At 40.8% G+C, this 20,448-nt stretch overlaps 1 protein-coding gene across 1 annotated transcript in view; it reads left to right on the top strand.

The window, feature by feature from the left end:
* The first annotated feature begins 1,857 nt into the window (after positions 1 to 1,857).
* The window catches only part of lingo2b (leucine rich repeat and Ig domain containing 2b), a 37,506-nt gene continuing 18,915 nt past the window's right edge, over positions 1,858 to 20,448 (top strand). The window contains exon 1 of the mRNA XM_008277257.1: positions 1,858 to 2,165. The gene's annotated coding sequence lies outside the window, so the exon portion shown is untranslated. The remainder of the gene's footprint in view (positions 2,166 to 20,448) is intronic.

Below are 20,448 nucleotides of genomic sequence, written 5' to 3'. Positions count from 1 at the left end.
CTGAGACAATTCAATGAATAAGACTTTTCCCATCATACACTATCTAACAGATATTTTACTCGCCTGGGTTCTGCCCTTGAATAAGATAACAAACACAGTACTGGGTTGTTTGTAAAATTATCATTGTAATTTAATTTGCCATATTGCTTACATCATAGCAATGGAGAACACTTTACTCAACAAGAGACCTCCTTCCTCTCTCCTCCAAAGAAGAAGTCCATTGCAACAGCATTTATAGAGAACAAACTCTTTTCTTAGAGGTTCATTATAAACAGATTGTTAGTTTATGGCATCCATACCACAAAAGAAACCTGAGGTTGTCTTTCCAAAGACCAAACTCTTTTAGGGGTAACAACATCTACTCTAGTCGACCTTGAACTTTGACCTCTTTGACCCCTTGGTAACTCTCGTATAATGAGGCTGTGACAGAGCTGCTCTACTAACACTGAATAGTTTCAGAACAACAAAGACACATTTACATAAAATGAAAAACACCCCAAGCATTTGTCCTTGTTTCCTCTCCTGAGAACCTACTAGACAGCTTTGTTTTTGCTGAACTTTTGCTGATTGGAGTCTTGTGTTTTTATTTTGCACATTTTGTACCAATGATAAGGTAGTTGTTGTTTTTACCTCTCAGTGAACAAAGCTTGATGTGTTATTCTCCTCATGATAGTCTCACATTTGTTCTGTCTGTGGTTTTGATATTACTGTTTCTGACACAGAGAAGGTATAACACCGGCCTTACTTTCTAGTCAGGGCTCTTTTGTTTATCTGCACAGTAGATCGCCATCTGTGTGTTCCATACATGCATACATGTAGCATGGTCGCTGTGCAGACACAAATTTTTGGTGATGTAACTACATCAACTCTCGTAAACTAAGGAAGATGATCAAATTTACAACACAGAGATCTTCGCATACCAGCAGACCCTGAAGAAACCTTCAGTCCAGCCAAGATTTGATGCTGAGAAAGCCCCTTCTTGCTCAGAATAAGTCAGAACAATCTAACACTTTGACTGAGTTCTGATGCCATCCATCCATCCATCCATCCATTATTTATACACCGCTTAATCCTCACTAGGGTCTCGGGAGGGCTGGAGTCTATCCCAGCTGACTCAGGGTGAAGGCAGGGGACACCCTGGACAGGTCACCAGTCTATCACAGGGCCACACTTAGAGACAGACAACCAAGCACACTCACATTCACACCTACGGACAATTTAGAATCACCAATTAACCTCAACATGTTTTTGGACTGTGTGGGAGGAAGCTGGAGAACCCAGAGAGAACCCACGCTGCACGGGGAGAACATGCAAACTCCACGCAGAAAGATCCCGGGTGTCCTCATTGGGACGCGAATCGGCGACCTTCTTGCTGCGAGGCAACAGTACTAACCACTGCTCCACCTTGCAGCCCAGTTCTGATGCCATGTTTCCTTTTATCACAGTGCTGCTTTGTAAGTAACGCTTGACTGAAAACACACAGAGCACAACAGATGACCAAGTTGATTTACTCCAGTGTCATCCCTCTGAGTTAATTAAATCCACCTCTGTCATCTGAACACTGCTTCAGTGGAAAAATACAACCTGAAGAAATGTGACTTTTTGCAGAAAGAAATCTGTAATGATCTGCTTTTGGTGTTTTTTTTATGACTTTAAGATTTTATATATTTTTTTGTTTGTTTAGATGAAAATAAGCCAGAAGTTTGAGGTGGTCTCAGACTTTTGGACGCCACTGCATGAATCACTGAGCTCATTCCAGCCTTTTACTCTGAAATCAAACCCACACAGCCTCCCAGTAGCCGCAGCCGCTGGCTTTACGCATCTCCCTCTCCATCCCTCTCTCTGCTCTCTCTCTGTACGCGCCGTCATCCAGCGCGGCGCTTCGTGAAACCTGGAGCCGACGGTAGGAAGGATGAGCTTCCTTCTAACCGGAGAGAAAACCAGATAAAAACCAAAAAAAAAGAACAACTAAAAGAAGAGACTTTTTGTATTTTTTACCGAAAGTAGTTTTGTTTCCATGGAAGACAGAGTGGAAGGAGACCAACTCAGAGAAGAGGATTGCGTTCACAGTCTGCGCAAGTGTGCGTTAGTCAGAGTGTGCGCCTCGGACTCCCACTCAGTGATGTAAAGGTGGATTTTGGCATGTGGAGGAGCAGGTAAAAAAGGTAAGACTCACGACACATGGAGGGGGGGAGGAGGACATCGATGTGCTTTTAACCCTACAAGTAGTTTTCATCGTTGTGATTATCGGTAGATGTGGAAGCTGCTGCGCTTTCAGTCTGTTGCCAAGATGAATGAAAAAAAATCTTTCCCTTCACGACTCACTCAGAAACTGGCTGTTAACTCACAGGCATGGGGGGAAGAGAGAAAAAAAAAGATATTGACACTTGGTTTCATCAGCAGATGAGGCGTAGTCCCTATCTGGGGTGTGAGGATTTTTTTTTTTTTTTAAGGGGAGGATGCAAGTAATTTTATTAACAAATATATAAATAATAGTTTTTTTTTTTTTTTTTTTAAGGGGAGGATGCAAGTAATTTTATTAACAAATATATAAATAATAGGAAGAGCTGATGGAGATCCTGGTGAGGTGTGATGAAGGGAGTGATGTAGGTGTTAAGAGAAGGAGGGAAAAAAGGATTCACTTCATGTGGATGGACAGGAGAGTCAATTTTTTTTATGTATGAGAAATTGGATGAATGGATGCCTGTGGATGTTTCCTCTTCAACTCAGCAGCATCTGGCTGACATGATGACACCAACATGTTTCACAAGGTGGTTAGATATATATATAAAAATAAAAAAACCCTTCCCCGAGCTGCACAGCGGGGGATGACACATGCACTGTAAGAAGTTGGCGGTGGGTGCTCTGCTGTGAGTCAAAGTGGCCCTGCAGCAGAGGAACAGTCCTTTACACTCACAAAAAAAGCCCCCCCTTCTCTTTCCCCATCCTTAAAGTGGACCAGGATCTCTAAAAGCCTGCGGGGGTGAGATATAGTGTAGATATATCCTTTCATGCGGATGAGTGCTCGCAAAAAAGCCTCACTTTACACACTCCTATCCTGACCTTAAGTATGAGAAATAGGACTGAATTATAAATGAGTTATGCTCCAGCCCAGGGACTCCGCTGCCTCTTGTCTGACTTCCACGGGCATTAATTGAGGATGGCATGGCTTTGGTAATTGTGTGTAAATTGAATCTGGTTTGGTCTTATCTTCATGATGGAGGGCAAAGTTCAGGGGAAATGGACGGAGATGCATTTGTAAGCCAGCTCTAAAAATACATTTAAAGAGAAAAGAAAAGGCAGGAACAATAGTTAGGGTGTGAAATAATTGATCACCCAGTACCGGTGAGATTTGTGAAGTTTTCTCGTGACAAATGAATTCAGGTGCAGGGAGGACTCGGCCGTACCTCTGGGTTTTCGACAAGTGCCGCCCCTGCTGTCTCCGAGCAAGAGGGATGCTAATGGAGGAGAGAGAGGATACAGGCGTTACCGCTGCAAGATAGAGAGACAGAGAGAGAGAGAGAGAGAAGGAGTGAGGGTGAGCGTGAGAGAGAGTGTGTGTGTGTGTGAGAGGCGTTTCCATGGTAACCTGTCAGGGGTGTGTTTGGTCCCCGGAGACGGTGAGGAAAAAGGATGGGGGGGAGAGAGAGAGATGAGAGGCGAGGAGAAAACTATCCCTCGTTAAGGGTGAGAGAAAGAGAGGGGGGATGGGAGAGGAGATATTGGAGGGAAGAGGAGAAGGTGGTGTTGCCTCCACCTCCTCCTCCCCTCCTCACCCTTCAACCTCCCCATTGTTTGTTTTCTCCAGCCCTGGCAGAGCTTCCTTCCTTCCCTCCCTCCCTTCCTCACGCCACTTACTGCTTCCTCTGCTCACTTGGAGGCACCTGGCAGAGCTCCGTCGTGTCGGTGTCACGTAGAGGAGCTTCACCGTGATTATCAAGTGCCTCAAAGTGTCTGAACTCATTTGAGGACATCAATTCACCGCCGCCGTTTTCCCACACACTTTTTTTTTTTTTTTGTTTCCCGCAATCAGCCTCGGCACCGCCTCGATGCCATATTCCGCTCTCACAATGGTCAGATTCCTCACCGATCGAGCTCCAACTCAGCCCCACTCTACCCAACCCCTTCTGCGTTTGTCCCTCATTTTTTGATGAACAAACTAATGAGTTAACATCCCAGCCGTGTAGCTGCACACGAACCAGCTGGTTGCTTCTTGGCACTTTTATTTCCCTCAGATGGTGCCAACAGCGCAGAGAAGCGGTGCCAGTGTTTGGGTTTTATGTGCCGACAGTTAATCTCTGTTTTACTGATTTCCTTTATTAGTATTAGTTGGATTAGATTGGAAATCCAACATAAACACACGAACTGTAGATTACGCAGAAGTGTTACAGTGAAAGAACAAACGCCACGTGATGCAGCAACAAGTGTGATCTGAAGCCAGGGACTGGGTGGCAGCACTTCAGTGGAGGGTCTGCAGCTCATGATTACGTCTGTTGTCTTTTAACCTCCTAGTCTTTATTTTCTCAATTAATTGATTAGTTGTTTGGTTTATAAGGTGTCAGAAAATGGCAAAGAATGTCTCATAAAGCCCAAAGTGATGCTTTGGCCTCAACCCAAAGATATTCAGTTTAATGTCACAGAGAAGCAAAGAAACCAGAAAATAATCAGATTTAGAACCTTGGATCAGAGAATTTAGTTTTGTTTTTTTCCCCCAATTAATTGATTATCTAAATAGTTGGGAATTAATTTAATAGTTGACAAATAATCCAGTATTTCATTTATTGTGGCAGCTCTACTTTCATTTGGGAAGTTTCTTTGCAACAAAAAAGACAAGATATAAAAAATACAGAGCAACAAGAAAACTGAATAAGATACATCAAAAAAAAAAAGTATAGCTACAGCAAGATATAAATAAGTTTAGCTTAAATAAAATGCATTGCCCATTGTATCTATATATGTGATGTATGACACCTGAAGGCACGGTGATGAATTTAGGTATTTATTATTTATGTTTTTTCGAAAGTACGACTTTGTTGTGGAAAAAAGAATTTGGGACTTTGAATAAAATGCTGCAGCTGTGGGAGCCTGGATGTCTTTTTCATTTGGTGCCTGTTTATTTTAAAGTAAGAATGACTTGGAGAGTTTACAGAATTAGAGTGAATTCATTTGTATTCACAGAAACTGAAACTCAGTCGGCTGCTGATTTGCTTTTTATGTGTTTATTTTAGTCCCTGACAAACCTGTTCTGATGATATTATCACACAACTCAGACAACAATCAGTCTAGTCAATAATCACAAACCATAATCATAAGATCATGTTCATGCCTGATTAGTCCCATTAGGATCTGTTCGTGTAAAAGCCCCCCCATGGACTCCCAGGTAATTATTGATGCTTACCTGTGATCGATCCTGCTTCTTAATGGAAGTCTGTGCAATCAGAAAATCAATACGAGTCAAACCTGCTCTTTGGATATTAGCGCGTGCAATAAACTCATTGTCCTATAATCAGCCATTAAAATTGCAATAAAACAACAGCTGGCTGCTGAACGGCATCATTATTATTACAAGGACTTGGCAAATTTACACACAGCAACTTTAATTGCTTAATAATTACCTTGTGAGTTTAATTTTTCTACAACATAAATAATGAATAAAATGTTGTTCAGCATCTGCCGCTCAAATCCCAGATGTTGGAGCATCCTAGCAACAGACAAACACACTGCGTAGCTGTATAATAAGTAATTGTAAGTCTAAAGCTGACTATGTGTTGCAATTTAATAATAATAAGACGTGTTTGAATAATATATTGAAATATAATTGATTGCATGCATGTTGCGAGCATCTGCAAGGGGATTTGAATATTTTATCATATCTATGTGCTTTTTCTAAAAAAATGTGGATTAATGTAAGGAATAGATTGCAGGATTTGTGGGACTGAAACATGCAACCTGCAACAAACGTTTCCATGCAATGCTTTGAAAATCCCATCATTATTAATTCAGGTACTTTCCTGCACGGTTCTCTGTAGATTGTTATAATTGGCCTCGGATCACTGGGTCTTAAAGCAGCAGAAGGACCCATGTGTTCGGCGAGGAAAACCCGCCTCTCGCCTAATCTGATTGGACAGGAGGGAAGAAATGGAAAATGAAAGCTGAACTTTTTCTCAACTTACTGTCTTCAAAGCAAAAAAATATACTGTAAGATTTTGAGCACCGGCGGTGAAATTCAAAAAAAAAGGAGAAATAGGACTTCTTTTTAAGATTTTTTCCCCCAAAAAGATTAGATGCTTGTAAACATAAAAGCGAACCAGGAAGTATAGATGTAAAGGTGCAGTGTGGAGGAGAATGGGTTTTTTACATAAGGTGGCTGCAACAAGTGGAGACCAGAGACGGGCTCAGTTATACAGATGACACCGCTTTTTGCTTCTAGGTGCTTCATCCAAACAATGGCGAAAAGATAATTATGCAAAAGTCCCCATTTTTTGAGCACATTAAGAAGTCTTAATTTAACTCAGCCCGATTTACTGTAACTGTTATGTAAGAGAGTTGGCAGACGTAAGGATTCTCAGATGAATAAATAAATCACGATGACAGATATGACTACACTGTACACACAAATAGCATCACAGAGCATGAAAAAAAAAAAAGAAAAAAAGATCCCACACAGTCTGCATATCAGTCAGTGGTGCTGACTCGCCACCCTTATCCTGAATACAGATTTGTCCAAAGTAGCAGGACAGCGAAGACTCCAGATGTAGGCCCCGCAACACATTAGCGATGCAGCCAGCCACCGAGTGCTCGGTTGTTATTGGAGACGAATTTTTAGTTTGACAGGGAAGACAAGGCTAGTCTGTGGGGCCCTTTGCTTGGAGTGTGATTAGCATTGCAGATGCCGCTTTCTGTAGGCGTCAGTTTCAACAAACTCAAGGTTCCCCCCCCTCCGTCTCCAGTGCATGATTAAAATGTAACAGTGGTGCGTGGGAAATTCACAAGAGCAGAATTATGCTCCGACACTCGACGATGCCTATTTTTTGCTCAGGTGTGTGTTGCGCCTGCACGCGCCCTCTCGCACGTAAATACACACAAGGGCTCGTCCCACGTGGGGTTTTGTCGGCGCCGGAGCCAAAATCGGCTCAAAGCTGCCGAAAGATATTATTTCCTGCAGGTATTTGATTTCAAAAATTAATGTGTGGATGTGAAGGGGGGACATTGTTGGAAAGGAGAGTCTTATGAGTTTCCTGGAGAAAATAAGAAGCAGACAAATGAGCGTGGAAACGGATCCAAACTAAACTCCCAGCTGAAGCCTTTAACGCGATCCAAACGGCAACAGAAGCAACAATCATAATCACAGGCGATACCACGATAATAACACTAATAAAAACCCGGATAGTCCATATTCCTAGACATCATAATAAGAGCACCATCTTCATCCTTATGTAATCCATATCCATCCAGGTTATGGCCCTCCCACAGACAAACAGTGTAGTATTGATCAGCTTTAAAGTAAATATGTGATCAATCAAACCGCATCACATCCGTTGCTGGAGACAACTGTAAGAAGTTGATTCTTAATGAAAGCCTGGAGTATCGGGGCCATTTATCAGAAAATCAATATACTATATTGGTGTCAACCCACTGTCTCATCATGTATACACACACAAACACACACACACACACACACACAAGACGGCAGCTGAACATGAGTCCATATCGGGGTAGTTGGTTGGTGTGCAGATGGGCTGTGATGCTGCTAAGAGACAACGTGCTACAACATTTCTTTTTATAAATGTGCTAAGTGTAGATTTTTTAAGGAATTTATATATAATTTGCTGTTAGACGTATTGGATAATAGTAGGGAGTCAGTACACGCAGAAAAATAAAGGTACTCGTTAGAATCAAAAATGATTTGTTACAGTGATGTCATAGAAATATATCATTTAAAAAAAACATGTGATACACAAATTTGATTTACTCCATACTTCTCTCACACATTTTCCTTATTCATCAGTTCATTTACAGTTAAGTGTGCTCATACAATACAATACGAATCAATGTAAACTAAGTATGTGTTTTTAATAAATAAAATGTCCTAACTGCAATTTGCAAATTTGCAATCCTATTTTATTGTATTGTTACATAATAATTCAGTAATATTCTTTTATACCAGTACATATTGAAAATACTGATGACTGTAATTTACAAATTTGATTTTATATTTATATAATTGTATAACAAAGTACATAAATATTTCACTATTTCTGCCCCATTCATTCGTTCAAGTAGCATTCAAGTAGCTTTAGCATGCATCGTTTGTTATCCTAGGTGGCTAAAAACTAGAATATCCAATAATGCTAGTTGATCATAGTTAAAACAGACTTTCATTCATTAGCACTGGGATAGTGGTGGCCTCTTGTCTTTAACTAATTTACCAAACTTGCTAGCTGCTTAATGAAATTGTACAATTCTACAATTTCATTTAGCAGACGCTTTTATTATTATTTTTTTTTTAGAAGTGACATAAGCGACGACCTTAGCAGAACAGTCCAAATATTAACTTAGTTATTTCAGCCAAATTAGTGTATTTTTTATGAGATAAACGGTGATTTACAAATTTGAACAACAGTAAATTTGACACTTTTCCCATATATTACTGCCTTACTCAACAATTTATTCACAGTAAAATGAGCTTAAGCTTTAGCATGCAGTATGTTTCTCCTGGGGCTTTTTGTCCCCGACTTAAAAAAAAAAAAAAAAATCCATGTTTTTGCAGTATTTTTGACCATATCATGTAAGAAGCTTCATTAGCACTGGTGTTATGGCGACCTGTTGGCTGTGCAACATTAGCTAATTGACAAAACTTGCTAGCTGCTTGAAAATGTCAGCAACATAATATTGGTAACTCATGTCCTTTCGTCAGAAACATTAGCAGTAACGAGCGAGTTTAAGTAAATTTGTACATTTTGTCCTGAAATAAGAAAAACGAGTTAGCTAGAAAGCATCATTAGTTGTGTCACATTAGCTAATTCACGAAACTTGCTAGCTTATTATAGAGATCAACTAAATAATATCAATTTCATTATTACACGTCATGTATTATCAGGAACACAAGTTCAGACAAATTAGTATATTTTTGAAGAAACATACTGTAATTAGCTGTACTGTATACTTCTGCATCCTTTATCGATTCCTTCACACCAAAATGCAACCTGTGGTGATGCTGAGATGCTGTGCGGACCTGTCTTCACCTGCATACTGCATAACCTCTAAGATTATTTGTTGCCTTCGTGCGGGTCAGCGTATCCCCTACACACCTCATTTTGGTTTTAAAGCACAGCAGATTCTGGAGGAAAGCGCTCCTGGTTGCCGTGACGACACACTGGAAACACCTTTGAGGCGCTAAAAGTCAAAATGTTTATAAGTGTCTGTCACTCTTGCTGCTATATATAAACGTGCTCAGCTCTCAGCAATGTCAAGAGCACATAATGGCACACATCCTTCCTATTGAGAAATGAGAAAACACAGCAACAGGCAGGTCCCTGGAGGACACTCTCCTGTAAGAGACGCCAGTAAAATGGGAAAAAGGCTTTCAGCACAATGGAGTTCTCAGGTTAGTGTGGGCTTCCCCTCCTCATCACCACACACCCAGAGGAAGACTGACATTAGATGTTCCTAAGAAGACTATTTCTAGATTACTTTAAAGCGCAGGTTGGGAAAAAGGAGCCGGGTGCCCTTTTCTAAAGCAGTGCATTCATTAACGCAGTCATTTCGTGCTTAGCTAACGAGGCCTGTTAGCTAATGAGGAGTTTTTTTTCGCATTCAGTGAGTTTCTCCTGGGTGGCTAAAAAATCTAAATATAAAAAAAGTTCACCGTTTCACAACCTGAAGTACTGCGTTTTTGCTACACTATTATAATTTCGACATTATCCAATATGTCTTAATAGCAATTCATTTAGCATTAGCCAGAAAGCTACATTAGCAGCTACATTAGCACTGGTTTTATCGCAGTAGCTCGTTTGTAAAATTTGATAGAAATGTACAAAATAATAGTAGTGAGTCAGTAAACGTAGAAAAAAAATGGTGCCCATTGGAATCAAAAATGATTCTCCGCAGTGATGCTGTAGAAAAAGCATTTCTAGTTTCACAGAAAACCCTTATAGCAACAACCATTTCTTCAGCTGGTTGTTAAAAAGAACCCTCAGAGAGCCATTTCTAAAAATAGGTTCTTACTAGAACCATTTCCAAGATGGTCCTTGTGGAAAATAGGATGTAGGAATTGTTTAATTAGGTCATCTTTAATCAAAAAAAGTGAAATATAATCATTTTCAGCATTTAAATATTTTGCGTTCTGGTCGGTCTGAACAACGTATTGAGATTTGGGAAACATTTTTCACTGTTTTCTGATGTTTTATAGACCAAATGATTAATTCCTAATCTAATTTTATGCTGTTACTGGCCACCAAACCAAATAACTTCAACAAATGCAAAGAACCTTCAGTAACCTGCTGAAAAAAGAAGCATAGATCAGCTTAAGATTGTTACGGGTTTTAGTCCATCTTAGCCGGTGTTAGGCTGGTTTAGTTGGTTTACCAGATTGGTTTAGTTGGTTTACCAGACTGGATTTGCTGATCCGGCTGACCTTGGTGGTGTGTAAGTACAGTCGGATAGGTGGTCACCCAGTCAGACTACGCTGGTGTCTGCTGGGCAACCTGACCAGCAAAAACTGGTTAGGAAACTGGTCAAGCTGGTAAAATGGTTGGATGGCCAATTTGACCCAGACCCCCGAAATTAAGAGGTTCCTCCAATTGGTGAAGTCATTTTACTAGTACTTCCAAAACAGAATGTCAGCCACTGAGAGAAGAGACGATTACAGACTGCATATGAAAGGTGGACTTAACCACCATGACGGCATCTACTGGTTTGTGAAGCCTCCAGTGAAGGGTGGATCTAACTGGAAGACACTACGGCGGACCCAATCAATCACAAAGCAGCCCCACCCCAAAACATACTCAGCTCTATCTAAATAGAACCATGATTCACAAATGAAAACATGTTTAATTGAAGGAGGCCTCAAATTAGCAGCTTAGACCATGAACTGATTAAGTTAATGTTTACTGAAGCAACAGATCAAGTGAGAAGTAGGGTCATAGGGTCATAGAAGTCTATAGATTAATGCTTCTTTTGTCAACTAGTGAAGTCGCCCCCTGTTGGCCGTTAGAGAGAATGCAGGTGTAAAGCGGTTCAGGGTTGCTTTCTACAACCGAAGGCAATGTCAGTCTTTTAGATACAGTCCATGAAGAAGATATTTATTTCTTCCTTTCCATTATTTTTCCATTTGTTTTCGTATCCAACCATGTGGAAGGGTTTCGTTGGTTTCATCACTGAGATGTCCGAACAGCGAAAGAGAAGGAGGATCAATCAAGGCACTTTCACTAATAGTCGGACCAGAGCATCTACTGGAGGTAAATGGGCACCACAAACAGCCTTTGGTCAGTCTGTTGTCTTAGTTCAAGTAGTGAGGAAGTGGAAGTCCTTACCCACAAACATATGAGACTCAGGAAGCTTCACGGTGTTTTAAACCAGTCTCGAGCTTTTGTTGAAGTCAGCACAGAAGTGACACCTCCCCCCAATGATGGCCTTGTATTTATTATATTTACCGAACTGATTCTAATTATTGTCCCTCACGCATGTTGTGCAGTTTTATGTAGTGTGATTGTTGTTCTGTGGTTGTTGTTTTTGTCTCCCTGCCCAGGGACAACGGATGTAAATGAGCTGCTCGCACACTCCGGTGTAATTACTTTTAATTTTGCACTGTCCCTACAAAAACAAACAATAGAGCAAATAAAAAGTAATAACTGAACCATGAAAGTTGTGGACAGAAAAGAACAAACCCTTGTGGAAAAATGAAAAGTCAAGCTTTCTACGATGCCAAAAAAAAAGAAGACATTGATTATGTTCCGGGCTGGGTTTTTCAACAGACAGATTCTGATAGAAGCAGACAGGAGAGGCAAGGAATTAAATGTGACATAAGCCAAAAGCCAGATTTGAAATGAGAATGTCAGAGTACCTGCCAGTTCTCCCGCCCTCACCCTCGTTCCTTCCCATTCTTGTATTTATTTCAACGGCGAGGTCCGCAACCCCGCATCTCCAGGAGTTCTGCCTGCATCTGGCCCACATTCTATCATTAGCTCCCCCGACCTCCCTCCCGCTGCCTCCCTCCGTCTCCGCTGCTGCAAATTTACTTGAGTCACACATATATAGTAAAAATGACAGAAACGCATGAGGGCAAAATAGATCACACATTGTGCAGGTGGTAGAAAATAAAGCCCAGAGGGGTGTTAGTACAACTAAAACAAAGGGAGACAGAAATGAGCAGGGAAAGGTTATAAAGACCTTGCTGAATTGGATAACAGAGTGGGAATGATGCCAGAAGTCAACAGGGAGGCATTTTGGAATGTCATTTCAGGTCCGTGAACGGCACCGGTGTAAAATAAAGCAAACCTGTTAGAGAAAATGAAAGTGGCAGCAGTTAAAAGGTGAGTGGGAGTGTGAACTAAATCACGTTGCACGATGCATAATGTAAAGACAAATCACTCAGTTGTCCTGAGTTTTACCATTTCTCAATACCACTCTAAAACAAATGCAACTCTGCAGTGACTTTTACACTTTCTGTATTTTCTGTTGTGTTTGCAGCAGCAGCGGCGAATATAAATGAAACATCTCCGCCGCGGTTGTTATCATGCGACATAAAAGATTTTATAACTAGCAGAATAAAACCCCCAGTATAAATAGACACTGTTCATATTAGGCCTCCTGGCCCAGTCAGGGTGTAATAAATGACACCAGATGATAGACAAACACAAATCAAAGTGATTTCCCGACATCCTATGCACGGTAATAAAAACCACTGCTGATTGCCTGTCATGTATGATGGAGGGAACGGGACTGCCTGCTGGTGCACGTTTCAGAACAAATATTGTTTCAATCTGAGATGGTCAATATGACTTTATTCACCTCTGTGACAGGATGCGGGATGGCTTTGCCGGAGTGCTCAGTAATAGCACAAATAACAACAGCGAGCGCAGATACAAACAGGTTGTTTGTTCAGGGGTAGAGAACAGCGCGGCGCTCCCAGGGAACACCTGCTATACTGTAGTAACGACCCTGTCAATACGATTGGCCCAGAGAGCTTCAGTCTTAATGCACTCACCCCCTCATCATTATAAAGCACTTCAAAGAACACAAAGGCCATTAAACCCGCTGTGGAGCGTCAGGCCCACATGTTTTCCAGTTGTGGAGCCCGAGGCCCCTCAGCTGTCCTGTCGTGCGAACGCCGGCGCCCCGGCTGATGCTCTGTGTGAGAGCACACTCCTTGCCGCGGGGGCCTTCGGTTGGTTGACGTCCAAAGCCGCGGCTTCATCGGCTTTAGAATCGCTGCCACATGCCCCTGCCATAGCCGTGTCCCTTCTGTGCATCCGAAACAAAGGCGATGTGCAGAGCTGCCTCTCGGTCGGTCAGGGTAATTATAATGTTGGCTTTCATTCCTCAGTCTGTTCAGATTCGTGATTAGAAAGTAGTTTGTATTTGGTGTATTTGCAGAGATAGAAGTTAGGGTGTAGGATCTATCTCCAGACAAGCAACAAATTGTCCTTAGCATCTGGCACTGTTTTCATAACCTGTAGAAATGACGCAAGAGTTAATCTAACTTGGGACATTTTATGTGATTATGTAGGTACACTGACAGTGACGTTCTCCGTTGGGACAAAGTCACACAGAGGGTGGCTCCTCCCAGCGAGTACGACCTGTAATATCTGATAAAGGGTTTTGTGTGGGGACGAGGGAACTTTTGCTCTGGAAAAAGTTGGCGTTAGTGATGCGGGTTGTGTATGTGACTGCATCAGAGACCGGCCTCAGATGACTTTTCATCAATATTTTTCAATTTATCCGACTGAGCAGAAAACGTATGTACAGCGTAAGACAGACAGAGCAGAAGATGACAAAGAAGCAGCAGAAGTAATTTCATTCGAATTTTATTCACCTTTGCTATATTGCAGAAATGTCTGCACCTCAAAACCTCAACATATAAAAACTGTAGCCAAGCCCAGGAATAAGACTGCACTCTCTGTTTAAAAGGCCGGCGCTATGCTTTCTGTATTCTCCAGAACATGGTGGTCTACGTGATATAAATCCCGTCCATGAGAATCCATTTAAGTCCAGTATAATCAAGACTTTACCTCTGAGTTATTACACCCGTAGCCGAGCCCAGCAGTGATGTCGCAGTGTACCGACACACCCAGAAGGACGCTTAGCTTAAACGTGACTGCAGCAAGGTAAGATGTTCAGCTGCAATTATTATAAATCAGATTAGTAATCACAAGAAATACTGGAACTAAAATGATCTTTACTAGTTGACAAATTCAAGCACAAATGTTCCGAGTAGAAATAAGAGAAATAATTTTTGCTTTTCATGACTTCATCTGCAAAATCACCTTTTGCAAACAAAGTAATGATTGTAAATTAGTGTTCGATTGCTAGAACTAAGGTGAGCTAAAACCAAGCAGCTGAACTTATTTGAATTTGGCTCAGAAACAATGAATAATCTAATGAATCCTCAAACGGTTTCTAGCTGGTTTTTTTGGCTCCTGTCACATTTTTATTCACTGTTGACTCATTTTCCACTAATGAATCCTGCACTAACCAAAGCTCAAATGTGCCTTTTGTGTAGATTTACGAAGTTATATTGCCATGAATCGTTTTTTTAAAAAGCAATAAAAGAAAGATGAATTTCTTTATTTTACAAGAAAAAAACACTCGAACCTCGGAAGTGTCCACAGCGGTTACCTGTTGAAACCAAAACTTTCCATACACTGTATACAAAGACATAAAACCTTTTTCTTTCCTCACTATTTGACATTAAATCAGACTAAACGTTGCCTGTTTCAGATCAGCTAGGAATATCAAAATTATTTCTCTTTGCTAAATTCCAGAATAAGGACAGAGATATTGTTAAAAATATTTTTATATTACTTTCTTCAAAGTCAGAAGTTTACATACACTAAGGTTACTATGCCTTCAAACTATTTGGCAAAGCCCAGATGATAATGTCATGGTGTGGAAGCTTCTGATAGGTTAACTGATAACACTTGGCACGCCGGTGGATGTATTTTAAGGCACACCTCAAACACTCTGCTTCCTTTTGTGACAACATGGAAAATCTAAAGAAACAAGTCAAGATATCAGGAAGAGAACTGTGGACCTCCACAAGTCTGGTTCATCATTGGGTACAATTTCCAGATGTCTGAAGGTTCCACGTTCATCAGTTCAAACAATTATACGCAAGTAGAAACACCATGGGAATGTCCAGCCATCATACAGCTCAGGAGGGAGACGAGTTCTGCGTCCCAGAGATGAAGTGTTTTGGTGGAAATGTGTGAATCAACCCCAGAACAAAAGCAAAAGACCTTGTGAAGATGCTGCTGAAGCTGGTAAGACAGTGTCATTATCCACAGTCCTGTACTGACATGGGCTGAAAGGCTACTCAGAGAGGAAGAAGACATTACTCCAAAAGTAACATAAAAAAGCCAGATTATAGTTTGCAAATGCACACAGGGACAAAGACCTTTGTTCTGGAGACATGTCCAGTGGTCTGATGAAACTAAAACTGAACTGTTTGGTCATAATGACCATCTTTACATTTGGAGGAAAAAGGAGGAAATTTACAATCCTGAGAACACCATCCCAACTGTGAAGCACGGGGGTGGCAGCATCATGTTGAGGGGGTGTGTTGCTGCAGGAGGGACTGGTGCACTTCAAAAAATAGATGGCATCATGAGGAAAGAACATTATGAGGAAATATTGAAACAACATCTCAAGACATCAGCCAGGAAGTTCAAGCTTGGACACAAATGGGTCTTCCAGATGGACAGTGACCCAAAACATACCGCCAGATTAGTTACAAAGAGACTTCAGGACAACAAAGTCAATGTTGTGGAGTGGACATCACAAAGCCCTGATCTCAATCCTGTAAAAAACTTGTGGGCAGAGCTGAAAAGGGGTGTGGAGCAAGACGGCCAGCAAACCTGACCCAGTTATACTGGTTCTGTCAGGAGGAATGGGCCAGAATTCTATCTATTGTTAGAAGCTTGTGGAAGGAAACCCAGAAGGTTTGACCCAAGTCATACAGTTTAAAGGCAACGCTACCAAATAGTAAGGAAATGTATGTAAACGCCTGACTTTGATGAAAGTAATAAAAAAAATCTCAAAACAATTCTCTCTCTCATTATTCTGGCGTTTCGCAAATAGAAATAATTTTTGTAATCCTAACTGACCTGAAGCAGGAAAAGTTTAGTCACATTAATGTCAGATAGTGAGAAAAAAAAGTTGTGTCTTTTCATACCATGTATGTAAACTTCTGGTTTTAACAGTATATGTAAATATGGAGGCTCTATGCTATAGATGAAGTCCCTGATTTGTTGTGATGTGACTGTAGGTCACAGCTGAGTCATTAAAGGTTTCCTGGTTACACAGAGGACTGCAGAATTTGTATTTATTTTTTATCTGGTGTAAACAATGTATTTGTTGCATTTATGTGAATGTAACACAGAATAAAGTGATTTTGATGAAATATCAAGATTTGAAGCTTAGATGTGATTTATTTTTCTGACTGAACCCAAAGTCATACATAATTATTAGTTTAAGGACCACTGGAGAGTTACAAATCTGATGATGCTTTCAGATTTTATAGTTTCTTTTTTACTTTGAACTCTGGGTTCAGAGAAATAATGCAAAAAAAATGGTGTAAACACACACCAGTAGAATGTTAGAATGTGAGCTTTGCAGACTGCATGTGAAAACCCCACGTTGAGATGCAGACTGATAACACGTCTGGTTTATACATCAACACCTGACTGCGCGCAGCTTTAAGGCAGCCTTCTGAATTCAGAGTAATTTATTGTTTATGCTTGTTTGCCAATATAAGTGCTTTTTTTTTTTTGCTGTAATACTGCAAGATTCTTGCAATCCAGCTGGCGAACACGCTGGAATAAATCCAAGCATTTCGCTGTGTAATTGTGGAGGAGCACAGAGTGTCTGGTGAACGACACGGTTCTGCAGAACAAATATTCCGGAGCTATCTGAATGTTACACTTTGGAGCGGCTGAGGGAACACAGAGCTGCTGCTGGGACGGTGACAATTTGACGAGAGAACATCCCGACTTTGTTGCAATTTCCTAATCTTTTACAATGTGCAAGCATTCCTTCCCGCCATGTTTGTCAGCTGCTTTGGGGATTAATTATAGCATAGCAGTGTTGGAAATGGATCCACTGCAGTAGAGGACTGTCCCTTATTTCACACACTGTTAGCAGGCCGCCGTCGTCTTCTCATAGAGAGAGACGGCTCACAGTTCAGCAAACTCTGGAGTCAAGCAGAGTGCAAACAGAGAAATGTGACTTGAATGTTACAAACATCTTTCTGAGGAATAGTGCTGTTAAAAAAAAAAAAAAACTTAGTGTACTTTTTAAAACCGTGAATACTTTCCACTTGTTAAAGGAGTTGATGAATTAAAGCAATCACAACTCAAACTCAGGTGCTAAGAGGAGAACTGTGTCATACTATTTGACATGAGGCGTAAAAGTTGTGATAATTGCAGGCGGACTGGAGCGTGTGCTGAGGTGTGTGTGTGGAAACCTCACAGAAAACATGTGATTAGATGCAGTTTTTTGTACATCTTAACACATTTTAATTGCAGCGCGATCCAGCCAACTTTATCTCCTTAACTGAAACCGCAGTGTTAATTATTTCAGGTGTTTGTGTTCACAGAGTTTCTCATTCCTTTTTATTTCACCAAATATATCACTTTGCTGTGTCTTTTGTTTTTTTAAATAGAGGTAATAGGATACACATGGCTGTGCTTAATACTTTGCCATGGTTTTTAGGTAATTAAGTGATTTCAGTGCATTTCTATTTAATCCTCAAGATTTAATTTCTAGGGGATTTAGCGACACCTGCAGTTACTGGTGGTAATGATGAATATCCTAATAATAGTGTCCCCAGAGTTCGGCTCACAATTACACATTTATCAGTCTCTGGAGGGGAGAATTCTACGCCGTATTAAGCAGCTCTTGTCTTCAGAATGGTTGTAATATTTCCTGTGAATCTCCAGTATTATGTAAATGCAGTAAGGTGGACTCTACAGCCGACCATGTAAACTACTACATATAGAAGTAAATGAAGAGTGTAAATAGAGAATATCCAAATTTTGGTTTGACACATAGACCGAATGTAAAAGGTGGATGCAGCAACCTTGACATCACCCATACTTTTGCGGGTAGCTGCTTTCAGGTCTCATGTTGGCCTTTCAAAACCGGACATAACGCACAATCGTTGGATCAGACTGGAGATTTCAAGGACATCAACAACGACACAGTGCAACCTGTCCATCATAAAGTAGCCCCGCCTTTAAATATGCCCTGCTTTATCGTCTTTTTAACACTAACTTGGACCATAATTTACAATATGAACATCATGCTACTTTCTTCAAGGCTTCAAACCACAAACTGAAACCATAAACTCATTTGGAAAATGTTTACTGAAGTCACAAATCAAGCAAGATTTAGAGCCATATTCTCATAGACTTCATGATGTCTGACTTGTTTTTACAGTCGCCCCCTACTGGCTGTTAGAAATAAATGCAGTTTTAGGGAAGTTACACATTGGCTTTACTTTTTAGATCTAGATGCTGCCTCTAGTTTTTTAAATACAATCTATAGTTTGATTATAATCTTAACAGGTGTTATTTTAAAATGAAGCTTTCAACACAGTACGAAGGTCCTTCACCCGCTTTAAATGACTTGATTCGACTGTCTGCCGATTCCAGCAGCCTCACGAACCGAGGAGCACTTTGGGTTTTGTAACAGGACCTTTTCTTCTTTCTTTGGAGACACAGTGTGCTCAGAACCTCACCGAGGGATTCATTAAAGGCAGACTGATTACTGTGGTATTTCACTTAAGTAGAATTCTGCTTCTTCACTCACATTTTCCTCAAGTCAGTATTCTCACAAGAGAACCATGGGATCTCACCTGAGACATCCGCAGCATTGCCCAGCATCTCATTAATCTGTTGTTAAGTATGTAAAGGGACTCCATTTGTGACACATTGTTGTAATTTCCCGATTTCTTTTGCCCATTTTCTGTTACTGGCTTGTCCGCTTTATATTTCATGCCCTAAGTAAGTTCTTTGTTCATTTCCCAGAATGCCTTTTGACTTCTCCCAGAGATAAAATCATTCAACCGAAAATCAGAGGGAGCTAAAAGTTAGCGTCAAGTCTCAACTCAGTTCCTGCTGCACTGCAATGTGTTTTCTCCTCCTCCTCCTCCTCCTCCTGTGTGATTTCTGGACCGTCATGTTTAATTCCGAGGGACGCTGAAACGTTCCGTCTGCTATTAATGATCTACGTCCATTTGTAAAAGCTGCATAATAACCAATGCCAAACCCACTGAGTCAGATGTGGCTTGTTGAGCTACAAAAGGTTGAAGAAAATTAATTAGGCAATTTGTTGCTGATAGCGCTCTGAAAAGTATGAATACTGTTTCTTTGAACTAAGTGGTTGTAATGTTTCCGGCCACTTCTCAGTGTTAATGGATCACTAAAGCTGGGGGGACTAGCAGGCTGCACTCAGGTTGCCAAGACATGTGCTAAGTGCACTCAGCTTTTCTTTATGGACATGAGCTCAATCACTGAGCCACGCTTGGACGATAATTTGCAAAACTGCTGCTCATCTCTAGCATGTTTGAAGCAAAACCATTGAAGTTATTTCCGTGGTGCGGCTTTCTTTTATAATTGCAAGGGTATTCAATTGGTTTGCTATTCGGTACAGGGTGTGCTAATACGACGTGTCTTAGGAACAAAAATGGGAGTCCATGACCCTTTTTTTAAAATTCTAAAACATAAACCAAAAGCATAATCTAATAAAGGAAAAAGACAAACTACATCGCCTTGGCTGTGATATAAATTGGGGCCTTGGAAATGAAGAAAAACAGGATTCCGTTGTGTTAAGATTTGAAATAATAGTAGAAAAATGTCTGTGGTTGCTGGAGCAGCTGCCACTATTTACTCTGCTCCTATGTGTTTCATTGATAGAAAATAGATGAGGCACTAATGGATGCGTGCCACCAGTAGTCCTCCATCCTGTGTAAGACATGGGCTTTGCTACAGAGGCCCCTTTGTCCACAGCTTCTTTGTATTGATTTTCTGGCATATGCTGTTTTTTTTTTTCCTGAATGGTACAATTTGTAAGATTCATAATGCCGGGGCGGCTTAGCAACTGCACGTACCCAGACTCTGTACAGGGACAGAAATGCATGGCTTCCCCCTGCCAAAAAGGAGTCGAGCTAAATGATTGTCTGTGCTACTTTCTCAACTGGATGGTCTTTTTTAACTAGCTTCCCCTTGG

The sequence above is a fragment of the Stegastes partitus genome, unplaced genomic scaffold (assembly GCF_000690725.1).
Source record: "Stegastes partitus isolate 25-593 unplaced genomic scaffold, Stegastes_partitus-1.0.2 Scaffold93, whole genome shotgun sequence".
Lineage (NCBI taxonomy): Eukaryota > Metazoa > Chordata > Actinopteri > Pomacentridae > Stegastes > Stegastes partitus.
The sequence above is the reverse complement of the archived record's forward strand: the minus strand, read 5'-3'. Positions and strand labels throughout refer to the sequence as shown.